The sequence below is a fragment of the Dipodomys spectabilis genome, unplaced genomic scaffold (assembly GCF_019054845.1).
Source record: "Dipodomys spectabilis isolate Male_0828 unplaced genomic scaffold, ASM1905484v1 ptg000173l, whole genome shotgun sequence".
NCBI lineage: Eukaryota > Metazoa > Chordata > Mammalia > Rodentia > Heteromyidae > Dipodomys > Dipodomys spectabilis.
Window position 1 is genome coordinate 1,329,735 of NW_024870850.1, and position 26,024 is coordinate 1,355,758.

Consider the following 26,024-nt stretch of genomic DNA (forward strand, 5'->3'; position numbering starts at 1 on the left):
TATTTCATAGCTTTGCTTTTCATTGTAGAGGTCTTTACAGATCTTTTCACAGGTTTTGAGTTCTATGCATTTGTTTTTATAAAGCCAGAACTTGAAGGTATATATGGAAGCAAATTTGAGTCCATCTTTAGTTTCTTTTATTTTAAAGAATTAATTTTTTTTTAGTCCAAATAGACAAAAGAGATATTATTTTTCCAACTCTAAGTAGATTGATTTTCTTTTGTTGGTCTTGGGGCTTGAACTCTGGCCTGGGTGCTGTCCCTGAGCTCCTCAGCTCAAGGGAAGCACCCTACCACTTGAGCCACAGCACTTCTTCTAGTTTTCTGGTGGTTAATTGGAGCTAAGAGTCAAATAGCGTTTCCTGCTTGGACTGGCTTTGAATTGCGATCCTCATAACTAAGCCTCCTGAGTAGCTAGGATTGAAGGAGTGAGCCACCAACATCAAGCTAGTGTATATAGTAAAAATGGGTTTCATTATGATCATTTTATATGGGCACATGCATTCTTTTCTCCAAATGTGCTTATATCCATTACTTTTTATTTCCTCTAAAAATTGAAATTACCTTAATGGCTTCCATTACGTCATTTTTCAATGATGAATTGAATCTGTAGTGCTTGATAGAATATATCTAAACCTTTTGAAAGCAACAAAAATCATATAAAATATGACATATGATCCCAATACCATACACACACACACACACACATACACACACACACACACACACACACACAAGATAGGCAAATCATGATTCAAGGGCCACCTCCAGCCTTCTTTTTATGAGTAAAGTTTTATTTTAACACAAACGAAAAAAATGTATATGGCTACATTTTCCTTGTTCATTTCTCCCTACCACTTTCCTAGTTTTCCATGAACTATTCCTTTACAGTCCATTAACTTTTTCCTTGTCTTCCATCCATCCAATCTTACTTTAACACATCAAATCCATCCATGCATTCTTTTTGTTTCTTCACTTAAGAGAAAAAGTGTTTTGTAAGTTTACTGAACTCGTAAGAAAAATTAGCAAAGTCTATAAAATATTATGCAAAATCACTGAACTCACATGTTCTCACAACAATTTCACATTGTATAGTCCCCATTGTCACTGTATTTGATTCCAGTGTCCTGCATCTTGTATATACATTTTTCTAATTTGGGGAGGGGAAAGGAAGAAACAAAATGCTGAAATAATAGGATGACCCATTGTAACAAGGAGATGTACAAAAGGAACTTTACAATGTCAGGTGGGGAAGAGAAGCATTAGGGAGGTGGCAAGGGAAAGGATGGAAAGGGAAAAGCAAAGGAGGAGGTAACAGTGCTCGATAGGAAATGTACTCATTAACCTACTCATGTAACTGTAACCCCTTTGTACAGTATTTTACAATAAAAACATATAAAAATGTGAAAAAAGAAAAGTTAGCAAGGACTACAAAATATTGTGCAAATTCACTGAAATCACATGTTCTCCGAACAATTTCAAATCACACAATGAAGATTCAATTTTTTTTTTTTGGGTCCGGTCGTGGGGCCTGGATTCTGGGCCTGGGCCCTGTCCCTCAGTTCTTCAGCTCAAGGCTAGTGCACTACCATTTGAGCCACAGTGCCACTTCTGCTTATATGGTGCTGAGGAATCGAACCCAGGGCCTCAAGCATGCAAGGCAAGCGCTGTACCACTGAGCCACCTTCCCAGCCCCAGATTCAGTATTTTATTTAATGTGAAAATAGCATACAGATGGCTTACAATTACATGGGCAAGATAATGAGTACATTTCTTATCAAGCATTGTTGCCTCCCCCTTTGTTTACTCAATAATATAAACTCATCCCTATTTATGAAATTCCTAACACAAAAAAAGGAAGATCGAAAAAACTGAATAGAAACTGAAGAGTATTATTTATTTATTTATTTGGGGTCCGGTCGTGTGTGGGGCCTGAACTGTGGGCCTGGGCACTATCCCTCAGCTCTTCAGCTCAAGGTTAGTGCTCTACCACTTGAGCCACCGTGCCACTTCTGTTTTTTTTCTTTTTGCTTATGAGGTGCTGAGGAATCGAACCCAGGGCCTCAGGCATGCAAGGCAAGCACTCTACCACTGAGACACCTTCTCAGCGCTGATGAGTATTTTTATATATCTAATTAACATACTGAAGAAGTTGGAAATTAATTACATTTTCATTTGTTAAACAGTCTGCCCTCAACCAAAACAATGCACATAATTTTCCCCAAATATTGTTATATTTTCAAAAAATTAATTTATAGAAAACTAGAGTCAGTTACACAGTCATTTCTTTATGAGAAATGTAACTGTGAGAAGAGGTTGGCCTTCAGTTTGGGCAGGAAAGTCTATGTGGGCAGGAATGTCAATGAAAGACCAAAAAAGCTAGAAATGGAGCTGTGGCTCAAGTGGTAACAGAGACATGATTGAAAAACACAGTATAGTTCAAGCATGAAAAATTTAATTATTTTAATGAATTTAATTAATGTAAGAAGAAACTTGTAATGAACACTAGAAGAGATGAGAAATGGGTACAATTGTGTCTATATGACTTGAATATGTGATTCTGTAGAAACAGTATAGAATCTACTAAGTCAATCTATTTGAAAGAATAAGTCATGCTTTCCTTATCAAATTGAGAGTTTTGAAATGTTCATATTTCATCCAGGCACTGCTGGCTTATGCCTGTAACCCCAACTACTCAGGAGGCTGAGATCTGAGGATTTTGGTTCAAAACCACCCTTGGCAATAAAGTCTGTGGGACTCTTATCTCCAACTAACCACCAGAAAACTGGAAATGGTGCTGTGGTTCAATGGTAGATTGCTGATCTTGAGCTGAAGGGCTCAAGGAGAGCACACAGTCCCAGAGTTCAAGCCCCACAACCAACAACAAAATTAAAAATTATTCATCTTTCAACAGATTGTAAGAAGTGCTACATTAAAAGAAATAATCATATATATTCATTATTTAAAATTTTATTTATTAAATGAGTAAAAATTCATTAATGAACAACAAATTAAAAAGTATATCTAGACATGGAGAGCAAGCTATGATGCATTAGAGAATTTAATCTTAGAAGAGTCAAAAGATCTTCTACATTATAATCTTAAAGTGAAGAATATTTTTATAGCTTATCCAAGTCATTCCTAATGCCATATGAGGAAAGCAGCCTGAGAGGGAGGACTGCTGAGAGAGAAGGAGATGGAGAATGGCAAAAAGAAAGAGAGACAAAGACACATCAAGAAAGGTGCCACCAAAGAGACGCAGCATACTTGCAAAAGGTGAATGTGTGAATAGAAATACAGAAGTAGTGACCAAAACAATCTCTGAGGATGATATTTAAAGAGGAAAATTTGTCAAGAGTAAAATACTAATGAAACATATTAGAGGACTCTCTATCATGGTGGTATTCAGAGCGGAAGTTAATATATTTAAAAATTTAGAAAAGTGATTTCGAAAATCATCAGTGAAAAAGACACTAAAAAGAGGGTATGATAGAGTAATGTTTAGATTGAATAGGAAGAAGCAAAAATATAGCAGAAAAATTCCACTTTAAATGGTGAATACTTGTGACTACCACGACTAGAAAATGCACAATAGATCCTTATTATCGAAGTAAACATTTCATAATACTAAGCATTACAAGAAGAAAAAAAATTACTGTAAAAAACGTTAGTAATCAAAATGTGAGTATAGTCTTAAGAATGTTTCTCCTACTAGGTTTTTTATCACTGAAACAATGCAGAGAATTTTTATTTGGCACTAACAAGATGTTGTAACACTTTGGTGCAAATATGCAGCCTAGGAGTCCTGCACCAGAGGCCAAGATGGAGAAGACCTCCACAGCCACCATGACCTTCCCTGTGGCACTGTGGTAGACAGGCAGGAAGGTGACCCACACACTGCAAAACACCAGCATGCTGAAGGTCAGGAACTTGGCTTCATTGAAGGTGTCAGGCAGGTTCCTGGCCAGAAAAGCCACAGTGAAGCTGGCCAGGGCCAGAGAGCCCAGGTATCCCAGGACACAGTAGAAGGCAGTGAGAGAGCCCTTGTTGCACAGGATGATGATGTGGCCATGTTCAGACTGCGCATCTGTGTCCACAAAGGGAGGATAGGTCCCCAACCAGAGTCCACAGATTGTCACCTGGATCAGGGTGCAGATGGGAATGATGAGGTTTGGCGCCCCTGATACCAGCAGCCACCTCATCTTTCTCCCTGGGGAAGTGGCCTTGAAGGCCAGGACCACAGTCACTGTTTTAGCCAGTACTGTGGAAACAGCCACAGTGAACACCACTCCAAATGTGACCTGTTGCAGGATGCAGGTGACTGTGTTGGGATGGCCCAGAAAGAGCAAGGAACAGAGGAAACAGAAGATGAGGGAGATGAGCAAGATGTAGCTGAGAGTCCGGTTATTGGCCTTGACAATGGCAGTGTCTTGGTGTTTCACAAATATCCCAAGAACAGCAACAGTTAGCATAGAGAAGCAGAGAGCCATGCAGGCCAGAGCCATGCCCAAGGGATCTCCAAAAGCCAGGAAACTTGCATCTTTCAGGAGGCACTGATTTCTCTGTGTGTTGACATACTGATGATCTGCACATTTCACACACTGGCCCATATCTGGTGGGAAGTGTAAGCTACCATTAGTTCTTGTTGTGAATGTCTTTTACTTCAAAGAATTTAGGAAATTTTTCACTTAGAAGTTATCCTAACCTGTCAGCATTTACAATAAAAGTATTTTTTTCTTTTCTAAACCATGACCTGTTTCCATTATCATCTAGTTCTTTATTCAGGCTTTTACATGAAAATTCAACTTTGTTCCTTCAGTGATTATCACATATATTAACATCATGACAGTTGGGGTATTCTAATATCCTGACAATTTTCTGCACTTTTCCTCACTCTTATGAACTGAGCTGTGCCCTATTTTCCAATCCTACTGAAAATTTTAATTGTACATGTCACAATTTCCTGCATGACTTTGTAAAACAATTTGATTCTTGTGGCACATACTTGAATTCATCTAATTATGTTCATCTTGCCTATTTATCTGTGAAACAGTAGGAGCAGAGAAAACAGTCTTGGAAACTCTATAGTAATGCTCACTTCTTCAACTGAATCTGCCTTTCTGAACGCTTGTCCTGTGCCAAGAACAGTTGTGGGCACTGAAAAATAGCAATATGCAAGATTCATCTTTTCTGTGTTGACAAAAGTGTAACTTAAAACAATCACTGTGGAATCTGTAGGAAGATGGCAGAGGAGAACCTGGAAGCTAATCCAGCTCTTGCATAGAAAGCACTTTTAGTGTTCTAGTGAACAGTCCTAGGCTAGAAAATCACACCAAGTGTGCCATCACACTACAGAGAGTTTGGCCAGAGAAGAAAAATCCCGGTTGCTTGGTCAAGGAGCACTTGCCAATGTCCCTGGTGGTGGCCATCATATCAACAGAGAGATCCCGAGACAAAGGCACCAGACATGGTGTATGAGTGGATTCTACTCACCACCAGCAAGAACTGATAAGGAGCCGGAATCTTCATCCTGCTGATCACAGAACATAGATGGCCCCGAAACCAATAGGCTGATATGAATACCTCCAAGACATCTTTACTCCTTCTCAAGGAGCAGCAGTGGAAGGTAGCCCCTCCACCACCACTGGAGAAGAACCCCATCTTTCATACTGACAAAGGCCTGGCACAAGCAACTAGCTCCAACTCAGGTCTTGGAAGAAAGCAATAGGAGCCATTCAACAGGTCACAGGAACCTGATCCGACCTGCCAGGCTCAGCTCCACCCAGTGGAAAGTTGCCTTTCCCAGGCAGAGGGAGCTCTGCCACCAGAGGAATGACTTTCTTCACTGGGTAAACAGAGCCAGAGGCTGTCCCTTCCCACTGCAGCCTAGACAGGACACCCAGCAGGAGGAGGGATAAAAGACAAACAATTGAAACTCAGTAAACATAAATCCTGAGAATGGCTCCAGGCTGGGCAATGTGTTTATCTCCAGAGCTAGCCACTCAAGGAAAAGCTACTGATTGCTGACAGGCTTCAACCCTACCCAGAACTTAGCCTCATCACAGCAACTCCAAGCTAGAAGAAACAGCCATCTGACTTTTTTGTGATACTCAGCAGATGACCCTCCCACTGAACTAGCCTGGGAGGAGGATCACAAAGTTCTGGGTAAGGCAGAGCTTTTTTCTGCCTGCTCAAAAAAACTGACTTAAGAAACAATCAAGAAACAGGAAAACCAAACACCACAAGCAAACCAGAGACTCCACCATGAGACTGGTTACAGACAGATGGGATATACAAATCTTCCCCCTAGCTACCCAAAAAAATCAAAGAACTCTTTTTCTACCTATTTTTCAATAAAAAAGTTTCTCTTTTATTTCTTCATAATTTTTATTTTAGGGTGTGTGTATGTGTTTGTGTGTGTTCATGTTTTAAATCTCTTTTAACATTTTGGTCCTTTTATTTTTGTCTTTATTTTTGCCTGACTTAATTGGTGTTCTGCTCATCCACAGATATATACCCATCGTCAATTATTAGACCTTATCCTTCATTTTCAACGTACTTAATTCAGAAATTGATTACTTAATTCACAACATATTAGTCTTAACTTCTTTAATAGTAGTATTATTTGGTTACACCTATATACTTTTTAAGTATTCCATTATTAAATTTTTTATTTTTTATTCCTTTCCTTTTTCCTTTTTCTTTTTCCTTCTCTCATTCTATCCTTTTCTACTATCAGTGTTATTTGTTTATACTTACATAGATTTTAAGAGTTTCATTTCTAAAATTTAAACTTTTGTTTTTTCAATTTTTTCTTGTTTATTTCTCTCTATTCATTCTGTTCTACCCATTTCCTCTGTGAGATTAGGATTGCGTTAAGTTCAATCTTTCCTTTTACCTCTCCACTACATACTAATATCTCTCCTTAAGGAGGATATTGCGACCCTTAAATATCTATTCACCAAACAACGGAGCACCCAAATGTATCCAAGAAACACTACTTCCCTTCAAATCTCACATAGATCCAAAGACATTAATTTTTGGAGACTTTAACACACCACTATCCCCACTAGATAGATCAACTCGGCAAAAACTCAACAGAGATTCTGCAGATCTAAACAACTGCATAGATCAAATAGATTTAACAGACATCTACCTAATATTTCACCCAGAAGCATCAGAATACATGTTTTTCCCAGCAGCACATGGAACATTTTCCAAAATAGACCGCATTTTAGGTCACAAAGCAAACTTTTCCAAATTCAGAAACATTGAACTTACGCCCCCATTCTCTCAGACCACAAAGGAATAAAATTAGAAGTCAACACCAAAAGCAACCAAAGAAAGTCCTGTAACTCATGGGGGCTGAAAGATTGACAAAGGAAAATCAAATGTTCATGATATCCAACAAAAATGAACACAGAAATTACCAGCTCCTCTGGGACACAGCAAAGGCAGTACTCAGAGGCAAATTTATAGCTCTGAGTTACTATAGCAACAAACTGGAGATATCTAAAACCAACAATTTAATGAGACATCTGAATCTCTTTGAAAATGAGCAGCAAGCTAAACCCCAATCCAGTAGACAGAAAGAAATGAATTAAATTAAATCAGAATTAAATTAATTAGAATAAAAAAAAAACCATAGAAAGAATCAACAAAAATAAGAGAACACAACCTAATAAACAAACTCAGAGTTGAGAATGGAAACCTCATAGCAGAACCAACTAAGATTCAGAGTATTATAAGCAAATACTTTTCAAACATTTATGCTAATAAGTTTGAGAATGTGGAAGAAATGGACTATTTCCTTGCAAATATCAAGATGCTGAAACTAAACCAAGATGAGTTAAACCAACTTAACAGACCCATATGAAGCCTTGAAACACAAAAAGCAATAAGAGTCCTCCCACCTAAGAAAAGCTCAGGATGGATTTACAGCTGAATTCTACAAGGGCTTAAAAGCAGAACGTACACCAATACTCCTCCAACTCGTCAATGAAACTGAAATTGAAATTTCACTACCAAACTCTATGAAGCCATCTTAACCCTCATCCCAAAACCAGGCAAGGACTCATCAAAGAAAGAGAACTATAGACCCTTTTCTTTTATGAATATTGATGCAAAACTTAACAAAATTTTGGCCAATCAACTTCAACAATTCATCCAAAAAATCGTACACCACGATCAAACAGGATTCATGTCAGGGATGCAAAACTGGTTCAATATACACAAATCAATTAATATGATTCATCAAATCAACAGAAGCAAGGATAAGAACCACATGGTTATCTCAATAGATGCAGAAAAAGCATTTGACAAGATCCAACACCCCTTTATGATGAAGACTCTGGAAAAACTAGGAATTCATGGAACATTCCTCAATACAATAAAGGCCGTATATGACAAGCCTACAGCCAGTATTATACTTAATGGTGAAAAACTGAAGCCATTTCTTCTAAACTCAGGAATGAGAAAAGGATGTCCAATTTCTTCACTTCTCTTCAATTTAGTATTAGAATGCCTAGCTATAGCAATAAGACAAGATACAAACATAAAAGGGGTCCAAATAGGAAAAGATCAAGTAAAACTCTCCCTCTTTGCAGATGACATGATCTTGTATTTAAAGAATCCCATAGACTCCACTCCCAAATTACTCGAGCTGATTTGAAACTTTGGCAAAGTAGCGGGGTATAAAATTAACCCTCAAAAATCAATGGCTTTTCTCTATGACAACAATGAGAAGAGGGCACCTGAAATCAGGAAAGCAACTCCTTTTGTAGTAGCTCACAAAAAATAAAATACCTAAGAATTAACAACTAAAGTGAAGGACCTCTATGATGAAAACTTTAAAAACCTGAAAAAGGAAATCAAAGCAGAACTTAGGAAGAGGAAAAATCTCCCATGCTCCTGGATTGGAAGGATCAAAATCATGAAAATGGCAATAATTCCCAAGGGTATCTACAAGTTCAATGTGATACCTATCAATATTCTAACCTCATTCTTCAAGGAAATAGAAGAGGCAATCTAAAAATTCATATGCAACAATAAAAGACCCTGAATAGCAAAAACAATCTTTTACAGAAAGAACAATGCTGGAGGAATATCAATGGCAAATTTCAAACTCTACTACAAAGCCAGAGTAATCAAAATAGCTTGGTACTGGCACAAGAACAGACCTCAGGACCAATGGAATAGAATTGAAATTCCAGAAATGAACCCACAGACATATAGTTAAATATTTTTCAATAACAGGACTAAAAATAGAATGGAAGAAAGACAGCCTCTTCAGTAAATGGTGGTGGCAGAATTAGTTAATCACCTGTAGAAAACTTAAGCTAGATCTTTATATATCACCCTGAACCAGAATCAACTCCAAATGGATCAACGACCTCGGAGGCAAAGCAGACTCCATGAAAACATTAGGGGAAGGAATAGGGGAAACCTTAGGTATCCTTGGCATAGGCTGAAATTTTTCTAATACAGCCCCAGAAACACAACAAATCAAAAAAAGTTTGGATAAGTGGGATTGCATGAAGCTGCAGAACTTCTGTATGGCAAGGCACATAGCTAACAAGACCAATAGAAAGTCCATAGCCTGGGAGAAGATCTTCACTAGCTATACAATGGACAAGGGTCTCATATCTAAAATTTACTTGGAATTCAAAAAAAGAAATCCCCCAACAACAAATCTCAAAGAAACAACTGTCCAATAAGTTGGCTAAAGACTTAAAGAGAAACTTCTCTGAGGAGGAAATAAGAATGGCCAATAGACACATGAATGGCTCAACCTCTATAGCCATAAAAGAAATGCAAATCAAAAGAAAATTGAGATTGCACCTCACCCCTGTTAGAATAATCAGCGGGGCGATGGTGGCTCATGCCTGTTATCCTAGCTACTCCGGAGGCTGAGATGTGAGGATCATGGTTCAAAGCCAGCCCGGGCAGGAAAGTCCGTGAGACTCTTATCTCCAATAAACCACTAGAAAACCAAAAGTGGTGTCGTGGCTCAAGCAGTAGAGTGCTTGCCTTGAACCGAAGAGTGCAAGGACAGCGCCCAAGCCTGGTTCAAGCCCCAAGACCGACCAAAAAAAAAAAAAAGAATGGCTATAATCAAGAACTCTAACAACCATAGATGCTGGAGGGGATGTGGCCAGACTGGAACCTTACTTCTCTGTTGGTTGGGGTGCAAACTCGTTCAATCACTCTGGAAAACAGTATGGAGGTTCCTCAAAAGACTCCACATAGACCTCCCCTGTATCCCAGCAATCCCTATTTTTGGCATGTACCCAAATGATCACAAACAAGACCATACAAAAGCTAACAGCACAACTATGTTTATTGCAGAATTATTTACTATAGCTAAGGTATGGAACCAACTCAGATGCTCCTCAATAGATGAATGGATCAAGAAAATGTGATACACACACACACACACACACACACACACACACACACACACACACACACACACACACACACAATGGAATTCTATGCCTCCATCAGAAAGAATGCCATTGCCCCATCTGTTAGGAAATGGAAAGACTTGGAAAAAATTATATTAAGTTTAGTAAGCCAGGCCCAAAGAAACATGGGTCCCATGATTTACCTTATTTGCAGTAACTTATATGTCTGGGACAAGCAGAAAGATGATTATGTACATATGACCAGATAAGATGATGTTAAGTGAAATGAACCCCAAGATAGGGACACAAGTGGTTTGTTTTTTCTTGCTATTGTTTCTAACCTAGTTATAATGTACCATGTGATTTTTTCTTTGTATGTTCCTCCCCCACGGTATAACCCCGCTTTTCACAGTATTTGATGCCCTACATATTGTATATAACTTTCTCTAATTTGGGAAGAGGGAGGGAAAAACATAATTCTTAAATAGGGATACAGGTTGACCCATTGTAACAATGAGATGTACAAGACATTATGTTGAAAAATGAACTTTATAATTTAGGTGGGGTTGTGGGGGGCAGTGTAGTTGTGGAGGTGGGTGGGTAGGATAGTAGGGTAAAAACAAACGTTGAGGCAACAATGCTTGATAGGAAATGTACTCATTACCTTGCTCATATAACTGTATCCCCTCTGAACAGTATTTTTACAATAAAAACAGTATCAACATAAAAAAGATCACTGTCCTTAATAAAACTTACATTTAATTTATTTCAGTTCACCCTTGTCCAATGATTCATGATAAGAGGCATTCTTGCAAATAACTTTGCCTGCAGTATATCAAAAATATTACTAAATATGTAATTCAAAACAATGATATATTTCACTAGCAATACCACCATACCAGAGAAAAGGCAAATGGGCTGGGCAACCCTAATACACAACTTTTGCATTGAGTTTGTTTGACTGAGGAAAACAAGAGAGAAATGAAGAATTCCTTACTAAGACATGGACTTACCTGTCCCATTAGTGATCTCATTCTGTTGGCAAGGGTTACAAGAAAAGCAACAGGCAGCCTTTCCCTCCTGAGGAGATTTCCTGAATCCTGGACCACAACTCTCACTGCAGACAGAGTGAGGAGTGTGACGAAAGTCAGAGGTGTGTCAGTAACTGTTTAGACTCATACCCCACACTCCAAAAATACCATTGTTTTTTTTTTTAAAAATCAGATTATTAAGGATTATGTTTCTATGTGGGTAAATGTAGTCAATTATTTGAATTCTGTTATAGATTTTAAATGCCATTATTCTCAAAGGCTTATGAGATGCAACCTTATTAGTAGCCTGTTGAACTAGTGAAAAGTATGGGATACTCATTTAGAGAAAGTAAGTCCCTGTGGAGAGCCTAATGAACTGGCATGAGTTCATGTCATTATGTGTTGTCCCCTCCTCATGTGTAAAATGGAGAAGAGACTGGAGGAAAACCTCCTTTTTTTATAGTGTTTTGTGAACCCCAGAATCATCTTTCTCTTGGTTTTCCAGTGACCATGAAGTGAGACTCTTTTCCCAGGCATCTTCAATGATTCCTCTTCCCAAAGATGCCTATGTAGCTGATCAACTTTCTATGGAATGAAAACGCCACAGAATAAACCATTCATCTAAATACAGTGATTCATCACATACTTTATCACAGTGTGAGAAACTTACTAAAATATATTATTTATTTTTATGAAGGTATTCAAAATCAACATTTAGGAAAACATTAAAAAATTTTTTTGATGGTAATCAGACCTGGGGCTTGAACTCAAGACTCTAAGCAGTGGCCTTGAGCATTTTTGCTCAAGTTTAGCACTCTACTCCTTGAATTACATCTCCACTTCCTGATTTTTGGTGGTTAATTGGCAATAAGAACTTCATAGATGTTCATGTGTGGACTAATTTTAAATTGTGATATTCAGATCTCAGCTATCTGAATAGCTAAGTTACAAGTGAAAGTTGCTGATAGTCAAACAGGTGTAAAGTTGAATGATGACTTTTACTTACATAGATGTCCTTAAAATTATTATGATTTTAGTGATATGGGGGAGGGCAGGAATAGTGGGAGAACAACTAGGGAAAGGGAATCAATGCTCGATAAGAAATGTACTCATTGCCTTAGTCATGTGACTGTAACCCCTCTATATAGCATCTTTACAATAAAATGAAATTTAAAAAGTCATTATGATTAGAGCCAACCCACCTCTGTAGTTCCTATGGCCCACTCTACCATATCTTCAGATAAAGACAGTTGATTACCATGGAGAGCATATGGAGAAAAGTTTCCTACTTTCACCTCCAGTTGAAGACCTTCTGGAAAATTCCAAATGTTCAGAATGTCATACTCTGGCTCCAATTTCCTTTTCTCATCCAAAATCACTTGGTCTCCAGCAGGGTTGTAAAATTGGATGTTTTTCAGAAAAGGGTGCAGCTAAAAGAGATACATCATTTTCTGGTGAAGTATATCCAAGTTAAGACAGAAAACCTGAAGTAAGAAAAGCTCCTGATTGCCTTCAAACTCTGTCTCTCAATCCAAGCATAGCATAGCCACCTAATGAAGTATAGCAGAAGAAATTCTATGGAGGAATGAAATAATCTCTCTGAATCCTGATCTGTCAGAAAAGGATCAGAAGGATTTTTGTTTAAATAAGTGAAACCAATTCCAAACAAACAGCCAGGAATGAGATAATACTCGGTTGCTTAGCTACAGTTTTTCCCAACTATCATTTTTTTATGAATGCCTATACTTGGAGTTTGCTAAACTTTTAATATGGAAGTTGAATGAAAATAGATCACATATGAAAAATATGGATAATTCTGTTGAACAGATGATCCTTTGCTATTATTCAAGAAACTCATAGAAAGAAGCTGAATTTACAGTTTTCAAAACATTAACTATGAGCATGTTGAGGTTATTTGTAATGAAACCAACTCATAAGCCAAGATCTGGTGGCTCATGCCTAAAATTTTAGGTACTCAGGAGGATAAGCTCTGAAGATCATGGTTGGAAACCATTCCAGGCAGAAAATCCCATAAGACTCTTAAAAAACTACTCAGTAAAAGCTGGAAGTGGTGGCATGGCTCTAGTGGTAGAGCACTAGGTATTAGTACAAAGTGATCTTGGAACAGCATCCAGTCCCTGATGTCAAGCCCTAGGATCTGCAAAAACCAAATGAATACAAAAAGCCAACAAAGGCACAAAATGCATTATAAAAATATGAATTATATTTAATTTTTGTTACTGGCCTGTTTATTTGTAAGAAATTTTGCAAATATATCTAGAGTATCTCTAAGACATTTAAACAAAATAATTTCCTGGCATAGCACTGGTGGCTCATGCTTATAATCCTAGCTTCTTAGGAGGCTGAGATCTGAGGATCATGGTTCAAAGCCAGCCCAGGTGGGAAGTCTGTGTGACTCTTATCTCCAATAAACCACCAGAAAACTGAGAGTCGTGCTTTGGCTCAAGTGGTAGAGAGCTAGCCTTGAGCTGAAGAGCTGAGGGACAGTGCCCAGGCCCAGAGTTCAAGCCCCATGATAGATAAAAAAGTAATTTCCTGGGTTTTGGAAAATCAATCCAAATATTTAATTTCATCCAGTACATTTTCCAGGAAGTGCTTTTGCTCATGATGTGTGCCAACCAGTAAAGAGAAATTACCTGTACAGGGGAATGCACTGCCCCTTTTCTATTTCCCATTGTTTGAACTTCTGTTTGATGAAGAAGCATCTCATGGAGAGCCTGGGCCACAGCATACACAGCATTATATATATTGTAACTGTCTCTAGACATGGTAATGTCAAAAATGTGCCTAGGCAACCAATCCAAGGAGGCATCACGAGGACAACTGTCCCATGATACACAGTCAGAGTCAGCATCTGAACAATTATAAGAGAGAAACCACAGCTTTGCAAGAAAAAAGTCTTCTGGGTATTTGGAAGGGTGAACTGCTTTGACAAAATCTGTGAATCCAGAAACATCTGCATGATGATGTGAGAAAATAAGAGGTACAGGGAATGAGCCTAGCATGAAATATCTCCTCGTTTTTAAATCCCACTGTGAGTTCATGATACAAACTTTGCCTTTTATTAAAAATTGCTCAACAAACAGCATTAAATCTAATAGTGATTCATTCATTATCACCATAAATGATGAGGACATTTGCTGAAGATTTATTTATCTCATTATAAACGGCCATAATTCTGATTATATGTTCAGTGCCTTTGCTTGATATTGGTAGCTCATAGGCTACACAAACTCTATTCTTGGCCATTTCTTCTTTAAGTTCAGGAAGCATCCACAAGCCATTCTCATCTTGTGAAGTGAACAGTCCAACCCAGCTCCAGGTGAAGTGAAGCAGTAATGACACCATGGCAGTGGCTATTGATGTGTCCTTTGGGGCCACCTGATAGAGAGCAGGAAACTTGTGATGGTCACTCAGGGAATGATCAAAAGGCCCAAATGTAAGCTAAACGGAAAGAAAATTGGATGCTCCATGAACGAGAAGATTGCCATCCATCATAATCGCAGTCTTGAAATATGTTAAGAAACAGTTGAAGTAGGTGAAAGCTAGGGTTTTGGTTTAATTTTTGAAAGAAATATTTGAATTATTTAATAGTTGTACAATCTATCCAATTACTTATAAAATGTCTCTTAATCTCTGTCACTATTTCTATCAACTTCTCCCATCTATATCAACCCTACCCATGCCTTCAGTTTTCTTTTCTATTTTCAAATATGTACATTGAATACTGTGTTGTTTTCCCATCCAATCCATTCCCTATTCTCTACCTTTTCCCCTTAACATTTACCCTCCTTGCAGAAGATATGCATCATCTTTCTAGAATTCCAGAAATTTTACTATGGTGTTCCACCTTTATGTATACCATACTTTAGTTGGATTGATCATGTATATATATAAATGGCTATATATGTGTCCTATATATTTTAATATGGCTTGCTCGCATTTTAGATCTAACTTTTACATATGAGAGAAAACATTTCCACTTCTCGTTCTAAGCCAGAATGGTTACACTCAACGTAATATCTTGTGTGTGTGTGTGTATATGTGTGTTTATGTACTTGTGTTTGTGTGAATGTGCATGCTAGTACAGGGGCACAAACTCAAGGCATCAGACACTTGCTTGGCTTTTTATTTCAAGGCTTGTACTCTACTGTTTGAGCCACACATTCACATCTTGCTTTTTGCTGGTTAATTGGAAATGTTTCCTGAGTAGCTAAGGTTTCAGGTACAAGTCACCAGTACTCTGCTCATCATATCTTCACACCACAAGGAAATTATTGGTAAGACTTGAGATAATAAATAATACATTGGTTAGACTAATTCTTCTATTTTCCCAAACAGTAGGAATATACATATCCCACTAGCTTGGAGTACTTATTTTTGATACCATAAAACTTGATAGGCACATAAATTCAGGTTCTTCCTATCATTATCTTCTAACACCGAAAATGGCACCAATTAGAGATTTTTGTATCCCTCCAACCCTCACCTGTGGAAATCTGTAGAGTTGCAGCAATTTCCCAATGAGGGCAGATGTTATTCCAAATGGTCCTGTTAGTACTGCTCTAGACCTGTTTTCTCTCAGACAAGAGTAGTTTGGAATCTTGTACTTCCCAAAAAGCCAAATGAAGGGATTCTTAAATATTCTCCACGTTCCAAATTGGACATCATAGACATCAAATCCCAGAGTCAAGTTATGTAAGAGTTCAGGGTTTTTGTTGATCTCCTCAATAGCAAAAGCCAAGGCCAAAACAAACTGATAGTTCTTGAAGACAAACCTGCATAATGAGCATAGAAATTGTGGAGCATTTCAAGACTTATGACTTTGCTGCATTGAATGCTTGCTTCTTTGCTAATGAATATGTTAAAACATTATCTTCATTTGGGATGGAATAGGAATGCAGTGTTTTATGGTTGTATACAGAATCAGGTAATGACATGAAGAGAGTATGTCATGAATGTGATTCAGCTGAAAAGAGCATGCTTTTTCCTCACTATCATATGCACCACAACAAAAAGCTGTTGTCTGGTAAACATGGATTAGGCTTTCGTGATCATCAAATATTCCATTTCTTTTATCATAGGATAACTAGTTCTATCTGTGTGAAAAATAAATCTTGTTTTTAAGCACCAAAATTATGTTTTGTAGCTGGCAAGGCTAACTAACCAATGTTCACTTTAAGAGCAACTTTCAGAAGCAAAGTCTTATTTGCGAAAGTTTCTATACCAAGCTGTGTTCACAAACCCAACGTATTGAACAGCTCTCCCAATATCATTCAGAAGAAGAGCTCAAGTATCAGGTGAGGGAATTTTATTCTTCTTTATGTAACTAAAAAATGTATGCATCCAACTCCAATGAACTCATTATGGAGAGAGGAACCTCAAACACAGTGGATGAGGAGAGAATTGTAAGCAAGCTTTACATTGAAATCCCAGGACCAAGGCCAATATTGTAAAGTATAGTGATCACTACCCACTTCCCAATATATTTAGATTGAAATACTGTAAAGAAAAGAATAGAGAGGAATAAAGGGGATCAAAGTACTCTTTTACCTTTCTCTGTGTCCTGTCTGTGTGTACAAGTGTGTGTTTGTGTGTGTATGTGCATGTGCATTATAAAGAAATTAATATCATGAAATCAACACCCATTTTTAAAAGGAAACAATATGTTTGACATATACAGTCATATGTGAAATCATCCCCATGGATGCCTATCATGTTGGTGATATCTTCTAAACAGAAGAAAATAGTGAGATTGAAGAAAAGCTGATTGATCATACACATATGGACGAGTAAACTGGAAGCAAGAGTGAAGAGTGAATAAAAGTTTCATCACCGGGCACTGATGGCTCATGCCTATATTCCTAAATACTCAGGAGGCTAAGATCTGAGGATTGCAGGTCAGAACCAACTCAGGCAAGAAAGTCCATGAAACTCTTGTCTCCAATAAAAACCACCAGAGCCGTGTGGTTCAAATAGTACAGTACTAGCCTTGAGCTGAAGAGCTGAGCGACAGCACCCAGGCCCAGAGTTCAAGCCCCATGACCGACCAAAAAAAGGCTTTGTTAAATTTTGACAACAGTATTTCAGAAAAGCAAATATTAGTGTTTTGGGGATTCAGTAACTGGGTAAAAATAGAAGTAAGCACCCAAGTAGTTATAAATGAATTTATTGAAGTATAAGAGACTTTATAGAGGACAAAATTAGTATAATTCTTTAGAAATATAAAGTGAAAGCTCAACAAAATGAGTAATTGGAATCTGTGTGTGTCGGGGGGAGGTAAGACAAAAAGAAGAGGGATAGAAGTATGAATAGGGGAAATGAGTAGGCAAGAATGCATTGTATAGGCCACAGAACTTAGAAAACAGGGATGGGTAAAGGAGAGCATGTTAAAAGGATGACAATGATCAAATGTATTATATACATAAATTTCTCTGTTAAATGATAAAATTCAACACATAATCTAAAATTAAGAAAGTGAATGAGGGCTGGGAAGGTGGCTCAGTGGTACAACACTTGCCTTGCATGCATGAGGCCCTGGGTTCAATTCCTCAGCACCACATAAGAAAAAAGCCAGAAGTGGTGTTGTGGCTCAAGTGGTAGAGCACTAGCCTTGAGCTGAAGAGCTGAGGGACAGCGCCCAGGCCCAGAGTTCAGGCCCCATGACTGGACCCCCCCCCAAAAAAAAGTGAAGGAAGAGGAGGTGTAGGAGGGGTGGGTGAGAATGTTAAAAGTGGTGACATTGATCAAGAGGCAGTGTATTCATAAACTTTTATGTTGAATATTAATTCCTGTTTACTAGAATCTAAAGAAAATGAGATTAAAAATTATATAAAACCTATTGGTAAGAATGAAAATACAGGCTGGGAAGGTGGCTCAGTGGTAGAGTGCTTGCCTTGTATGTATGAGGCCCTGGGTTTGATTCCTCAGCACCACATAAACAGAAAAAAAAGCTGGAAGTGGCACTGTGGCTCAAGTGGTAGAGCGGTAGCCTTGAGCTAAAGAGCTGAGGGACAGTGCCCAGGCCCAGAGTTCAGGCTCATGACTGGACCCTCCCCCCCCCAAAAAAAAAGAGTGACAAGACAACTGATCTGAGAATGTTCTAACCTAGTAAATATTCTAGGCAAATTGTAAGGATAATTCTTCTGAAGAGGGAAAATTATTAATATATGTAGTGATTACTATAGAGCAATGTAAATTTGGATATCCAATATTACAAATGATGGCGAGGAATACAAGGCAGTTACAGTTTTCATTTGTATTTCATTAATATTGTATCTTAAAATATTAAATGAAAGCTGGGTGGTGGTGGCTCACTCCTGTAATCCTAGCTATTTAGGAGGCTGAGATCAGAGGATCATAGTTCAAAGCCAGACGGGGCAGGAAAGACTGTGAGACTCTTATCTCCAATAAATGACCAGAAAACTGGAAGTGATCTTATGACTCAAGAGGTAGTGTGCTAGCCTTGAGCTGAATAGTTGAGGGACAGCACCCAGGCGCAGAGTTCAAGCCCCATGACAGACTATCTATCTATCTATCTATCTATATGAAACTTTTTATTACATATATAATATATATTATATAATACTATATATAATATACATAATATATTATATACATAATTTATATTATGTATATTATATGTAATATATAATATACATTATATATGTAATAATATGATAATATATAATGATAATATACATTATATGTAATAAAAAATCATAAATATTTAAAGAAAAATTTCATTATAACATTTCTGCACATTTACATGGATTTGATCATAACCCTCTACTATTTGTGTGTATTTTCTCTTTTTATTTCATCCTCATCATCATGGATTGTTGTCATCCTTCTAAAAGAACTTGTTGTAACCTATTTTAATACCTCTAAGTACCACAAAGTTCAAAACAGAGAAATGTAAACTCCTAATCTGGAAATCCATATTCTCGACTATTGAACTCAATAGCCACTGAAGTCTCTAAGAAGAGAGAAAGTGTAGAAGAAGTTTTAAGAAACCTGGAGAACAAGATACATAATGGCAGTAGTGAGATGTGATCTGTCAATAATGACTGGGATGGAAATGCAGGAAAATCTATCAATAGAATGGCTCAATGAATGAAAATTTGAGGCCAAATGATTTGTTGGTTCCAAGAAACTCAGTTCACCATCAATGTCCCTCAATGACTGGAAGAAAGAAATGTAAGCCATACCCAGGGAAATGAATGTGCATATAGAGTGTTCACATAAATCTGCAAGTAAAGAAACTAAGTATAAAAACACCCAACTGAGACATGATATATTTTACAACTGTCTAGGCATTCTGCACAATGAGAATAAGGGAGGATAATCTTAGGAGAGGAATGCAAAGGCTCTATACCTATGTGCATCTGATCATATAAAATAATATTCATTGAAATGAACTCCAGGAAATGGAAACTAAAGGTTCTTTTTCTTTGTTGTTGTTTTGATTTATCTTGTTTTGTTCATTCATATGTTTTTTGGGATGGAATGGGGACACAAAAGCAATGAGACAAAGCATGAACAAGTTCAACAGTAGTACTCACTAGACAGCATACTCAAAATGAACTATATAACTTGTGGGTGAGGATGGGAGGGAAAGACAGAGAGGGATGGAAGAAGTAATAATGGTCAAAAAGCAAAGTACTCTTTATCTGACTCATGTACATGTAATCAGGCTGTACATCACCTTTATAATAACAATATACAATTCGTGAAAAAGGAATGGAATAAGGCAGTCCATGCAAATGAAAAACAAGAGAAAACTGAAGTACCCATCACATATCAGATCAAATAGACTTCAATGAAAGCACCAAAATGTGACAAGTTTGTAATGAAATGATGAAGGATAAAATCAACAAGATGACTTAGCAATTCTGAATGTATATTAACAGACTATCAAAGCATTTAACTATATTTAAGCAGACTTTAAAATAATCAACACAATAAAAGCTGAAGATTTTATGGAGAGATCATCATGAAAATAAACAGAGAGGTACTGGAATTCAGTTTCACCCTTGACAAGATGAGCTTCACATTCACCTATTGAACAGTTCATCCAAAGTCTGAATAAATCATCTTTCATGAACATACCAAGAATTTTCCAGGAAAGATCATGGGATAGGACACAAAACTAACCAGGTTTTTAAAATATTGAGTCTACCATGAACATATACAGATCACACAAGAAAAAACAGAAAATATATGCACATAACCTTAGAAATGAATTATTTTTCAACCATGAATAAATAATGAAATTAAATTACTCAATTTAATTAAATGATTAGCACAAAATTAAATGAACTGTTTTTCAAAACAAATTTCCTTGCAAAACAGAGAATATCAGAATCTGTAGGTACAGAACAGGGAGGGAAAAAAATGAAAGGGTAACACTCTTTGCTTAAATCAGGAGTGCAGAAACTGTTCTAAAGGCCATAAAATGCATCTCAAGAAACTAGAAAAATAAATCCCAACTCAGTAGAAGGAATTGAAATAATCAGTAGAAGAAAAAGTATCAGAAAATAATAACACAATAGTAATATTCAATAACGCAAAGAGGAGGTTCTACATAAATAACAGTGTGATCAGACTGAAGTCAAAATCATGAACAATCAGAGGGTAAAGCAACAAAATTACACATACCAACACAAACACTCCATTATTCTGGATGTGAGAGTCAGTCTCATGAAAATAATCATTTTTATTGAAAAGTCATCTGAAGATTCAGTGCAGTCTCCATCAAAATTCCCCATCACTTCCTTTATAGAAATAGAACAAGGAAGACTAAATTTTATGAAAAGTAAATCCTCTATTAGCAAGAGCTATCTTAAGGCACAAGAACAATTCTGAATTATACTTACATCTGTTTTTCTCTTATACTGTTTTGCCATTATAGCAGAAAAAAATCAATATAGCAGACACATGGATCAAAGAAATATAAAACCAACAAGTAATTGCAAACAACTACAGATATCTGATTCTTGGAGAAGTTATGAAATAATACACAGCTTAAAGATGGCACCCTTATTATGGGGTGGCATTGTAAAATTGAGTTTCCACACAAAAACTAGTTTCTATTTTCAACTTGTTTTTTTTTTAAACTGAAAATTGGTCAGTTCTTAATAGAGCCTGGAACTTTGAAAGTAATAGAGAAAATGAGAGGAAATGTACATACACAGGTAACTTAAACAGAACTCAAATAGCTCATAAAATGACAGCAATAATTAAGCTGTGGGTTGGACTAAGTGATAGAATACTTTATCTCGTTCCCAAGACACTAAATTGCACTTATACTGTGTTGTCATAATAGTAGAAAAAATCAATAAAACAGACACATGGATCAAAGAAAAATAAGACCAAGAAGTAATTGCAAACAACTACAGATATCTGATTCTTGGATAGGGAAAGAAGCTGTGGTTGTATCCAATTGAAATCTTTGGTACAATGAAAGAAATGCTAGGGCAGCCAAATGCATTGTTAAATATCTTGCTAGCTATTCATTTCATAGAGGAATAATAGCATAGTGGAAAACAGCTCCAAAACTTATATACCAGTAGGATAATTCAATAAAGGAACAGACAATTTAAAAATGAAAAAGTACAAATGGAAAACCAATGAAGAACAAAAGGTTCAACCATTTGAGCAATTAGGAAAATACAAATCAGCGATTATGTGTTGCCTATCAACCCAGACACAGATTGCAGTTTTGGTGATGGTACATAAAACTTAAAGACTGGTGATTTCTCAAGAAATTAAAACTACCTCCACTGGTGGCTCATGCTTGAAATCCTAGCCGAACAGGAGGCTAAGAGGCAAGGGTCTTGAGCCAAGGCCAGCAGTGGCAGAACAGTCCATGACACTCTTCATCTCCAATTAACCAACAAGAAGCTAGAAGTGGAGGTGTAGCTCAAGTGATAGAGCATCAGCCTTGAGAGAAAAAGCCAATCAAGAGTGCAAAGCAAGCCAGTCACCATGGCTCCTGCCTCTAATCCTAGCTATTTTGAGGACTCTAAAAATGAGCAGAAGAAATGATAGATATGGCAGAGTGAAAAAGGACGTAGCAAAAGATATAAAAATAATCATAAATATAGTGAATGCCTCAACTCAATGTATGAGGCATGCGTGGTGAAACTACAATATGGACCATATAATTGGCACAAGCACCACATTGTGTAAAAATTGAGAAACATTGCTGTAACATCAGTGGGTATAGAGTTCAGTCAAATCTCTCATCTACTGATGTCTAGTTGCCATGCTACATTTATCTACAAGAAAATCTTATTGAATAAATACTGCTATCCATAGCCAATACTACACATAAAATTTTACTATCCCAGACCAGACTTCATTTCATATCTATGTGTAGATAATAAACATCCATTGGCTGAAACCATAATACTTAATGCAGTTATATTAGCACATGATAAAAAGTACTCAAACATTTTAGGAAATTAAGAGAATGAAAATCAAGTAAACTTGGTAAAATAGTGGATAATAAAAATAAACTAAGCCAGGCACTAGGGATTCACACCTGTATTCTTATACACTTAAGAAGCTGGGATCTGAGAACAGTGTTTTGAAACCAGCTTGGGCAGGGATGTCTGTGAGACTCTTATCTCTATTTAACCACCAGAAAGTGCCAGAAGTGGAGATGTGGCTGAAATGCTAGAGCACTAGCCTTCAGCAAAACAGTTCAGGGCCAGTTCCCAGTACTAAAATAAAAGAAAGTTACCCACATCAGTGACATATAAGACAAGGGTATACATCTACTATAGCAGGGAAAAGAGTAATTCCTGTCCTGTGATCTCTGCTCTCATCTTCGGGCAGCTACATTATGTTATACTTGTCATAGAGGTACTTGAAAAGAAGTGTAAATGATGAAAACAATGACAGTAGAAACAATGCAGTAGGAATCAGATCATTTGCCAGAATTCTTTGAAGTTCTTCATGGTCATTTTCCTTTTTTCTTTATTGGCTTTTACTTAATGAGACCCTGGAACCAACTAAAAGCCAAGAATATGCATTTGCACAAGTAAAGCAGAACTCATCAGGGCATATAAAATTTTCCCATAAGGGAAAATTTACCATGGAGCTGCCTGGTAATGCTTGGATTGTGGAGCATTTCTGACATGAAATAATGACACAAGGCTTAGTTTGCAACAGTATCTTCTTGTCTTTAGTAATAAGTGTGTGTGTCTTTGTGTGTGGCAATCCTAGGGCTTGAAATCAGTACATCAGAAACTGTCCTTGAGTTTTTTTACTCAAAGCTAGCACTCTGTCATTGAGAAATATCTCCACTGACAGCTTTTGGCTTGTTAATTGGAGATAAAAGTCTTGAAGATTTTTGTGCCTTGACAGGCTTCAAATCTCCATCCTCAGATATCAGCCACATGAGTAGTTAGGATTACAGGCGTGAGTCACCCAGCCTTCAATAAGAATTTTTATCCATGTCTTCAAAATATAGGTGTTAATAAGGAAAAGTTCTAAGATTACTAGCCCAGGGGTCAGAATATGTAGCTGCATCCTTTGAGTCCCAGACTCATTCCAGGGACTCAGCTTGATTGTAATAACATTCCTTCATTTTCTGTGATGGCACCTGGGATAGAGAAGTGATAAGAGTTTCTGGACTAAAGTGAAGACCCTACCAACCTGGAAAGTAGAAGATACCTGGAACAAGATAGAGTCCTTTCCTACTAGCTGTAGATATAAGACTAAATTATGAAATTGAGCTGTTCCTGGTACAATATGGACAGGAGGTCAGTGGAGAGGAGACAGAACATTGAGCTCCCTGAGCCACTGCCCATCCTCAGAATAAAACAGTAATGATGAGTTACTTACGGTGTGTGGTCTTCTTTCCAGGAAGAATCGCTATTACTGCGATCAATTCCCAAAGTGTAGAGAGGGAACAATCCAGTGATCATCAGGTCTCCATCCATGTGTGCTCGGTGCTTCATAGTAGAGAAGCAGCTAGTGCCAGCCAAGGACCTGACAGGGAGGGGAAGCTGGAGAAGTAGGAGTATGAAAGACAAAAGGTACATCCCTGAAGCCTCTGCCACTCTGAAATTCTGTCTAGAAGTGAGGACCCGAAGACAAATATCTTTTTATGTACATATGTGTCCTTTTATTGATAGGAATCTATACTATAGCTCACCTTTCATCAAAGCCTCCTGTGAGTCCCCAGAAGTCATGTGTAAAAGTATTCCCTGGGGCTCTACATCTGTGGCCTTTATTCAGGAGAAAACCATGAGTTGGGAAACATGTTTGTGGAATTACCCCAGGTGCTATGATTTCATCCAAGACCACAGATTGTGAGGCCCAAGAGATGGAGTTACCTTGGATGGTTTTTTTGGTCAACATCTGTGTCAAGTAGCTGTTTTCATGAAAGCCATTTGGGATGATGCAACTGGATTTCCTCAGAGGATGCCATTTGATGTGCATGGTGAAATGTCCACAAAAAGTCTATACCTCAAGTAAAGTTACAAGGGTATCATACCAAGAAGGTTGATTCCCACCCACAATGTCCATAATAGCCACAGAACATTGGTGGTTGATACAGGGATGTTCTCACAAGAATTCCATATGCAGTGGCCTCTAGAAATGTACCCACTTATTGTTGCCTGAGGAAGCAATGATGCTGCTGAAACTAGCAATTACATGTGAATAAATAGCTCAAAGTCAGTGTTGAGATTGAGTTCCACTTTTGCATTCTGAATTTTCCTTTTCAGAAAGATAATGACTACTAAATATGCTAACACACATCAAGACATTTTCAGGATGTAGTAGTCTGAGAACACACGATAATAGAGGAAATTTTTTCTATCACAAACCTAAGTCAATATCAAAAGCAACTCTATGTTTTCAAGTTGTCAACATATTTTAGATTCAAATTCCATGTAGACTTCAGTGGCCCTGGAGAACAGAGATACTTCAGCATAATAAACAGTCTGTACAAGGCTGTAGTGTTTGATGCACGTTGTGGGACACTTATCCATTATCATGCACTGGGTGTCAGAAAATATATCATGCATGTACTTTAAAACTGCAGGAGGAAAAAAACTTTTCTAATAATATTATCAAGGGTCATTTACATTTGTTTATTTATTACATTGATAGGATTTTATCACTTACTTTTAAAATTCTTAGTTGCATATGGAAGCTGGGCAGAGGCTTCATTTAGACAGAGGGGGTAGAACCTGAGAGGTTCTAGATCCTGAGAGGGGCAAGATCCTAAGACCTTCCTTTTGGCCCAGCCTGAAACTGTCCTCAAATTTTATGACCTGTCCAGTTTTTTTTTTAGTGAGAATTTTTGTTTATAATTCCAAGATGCCTGGCTAGCTGCAGGTTGGGCTGCAATATTCCTGGATGCTGAGCTCGTTTTTATGTTCTGGAGAGATGTGTGGCCTTCTCTCCCTGACCCTGCCACCCCCTGAGTGGAGCTGCCCCCCTTCCCCTGGAGTCAGATTTTTTTCTGCTAGAGAGGAGAGATGCAAGGACACCAGAGTCATTTGCCATTTTGAAAAATGTCACTGTTTCTCCAGCAAGTGTTACTG

General features: G+C 37.5%; 1 pseudogene; it reads right to left on the reverse strand.

The window, feature by feature from the left end:
- Nucleotides 1-3,673: 3,673 nt before the first annotated feature.
- LOC122119861 lies at nucleotides 3,674-24,912 on the reverse strand (annotated as a pseudogene).
- Between the last annotated feature and the right edge of the window lie 1,112 nt (nucleotides 24,913-26,024).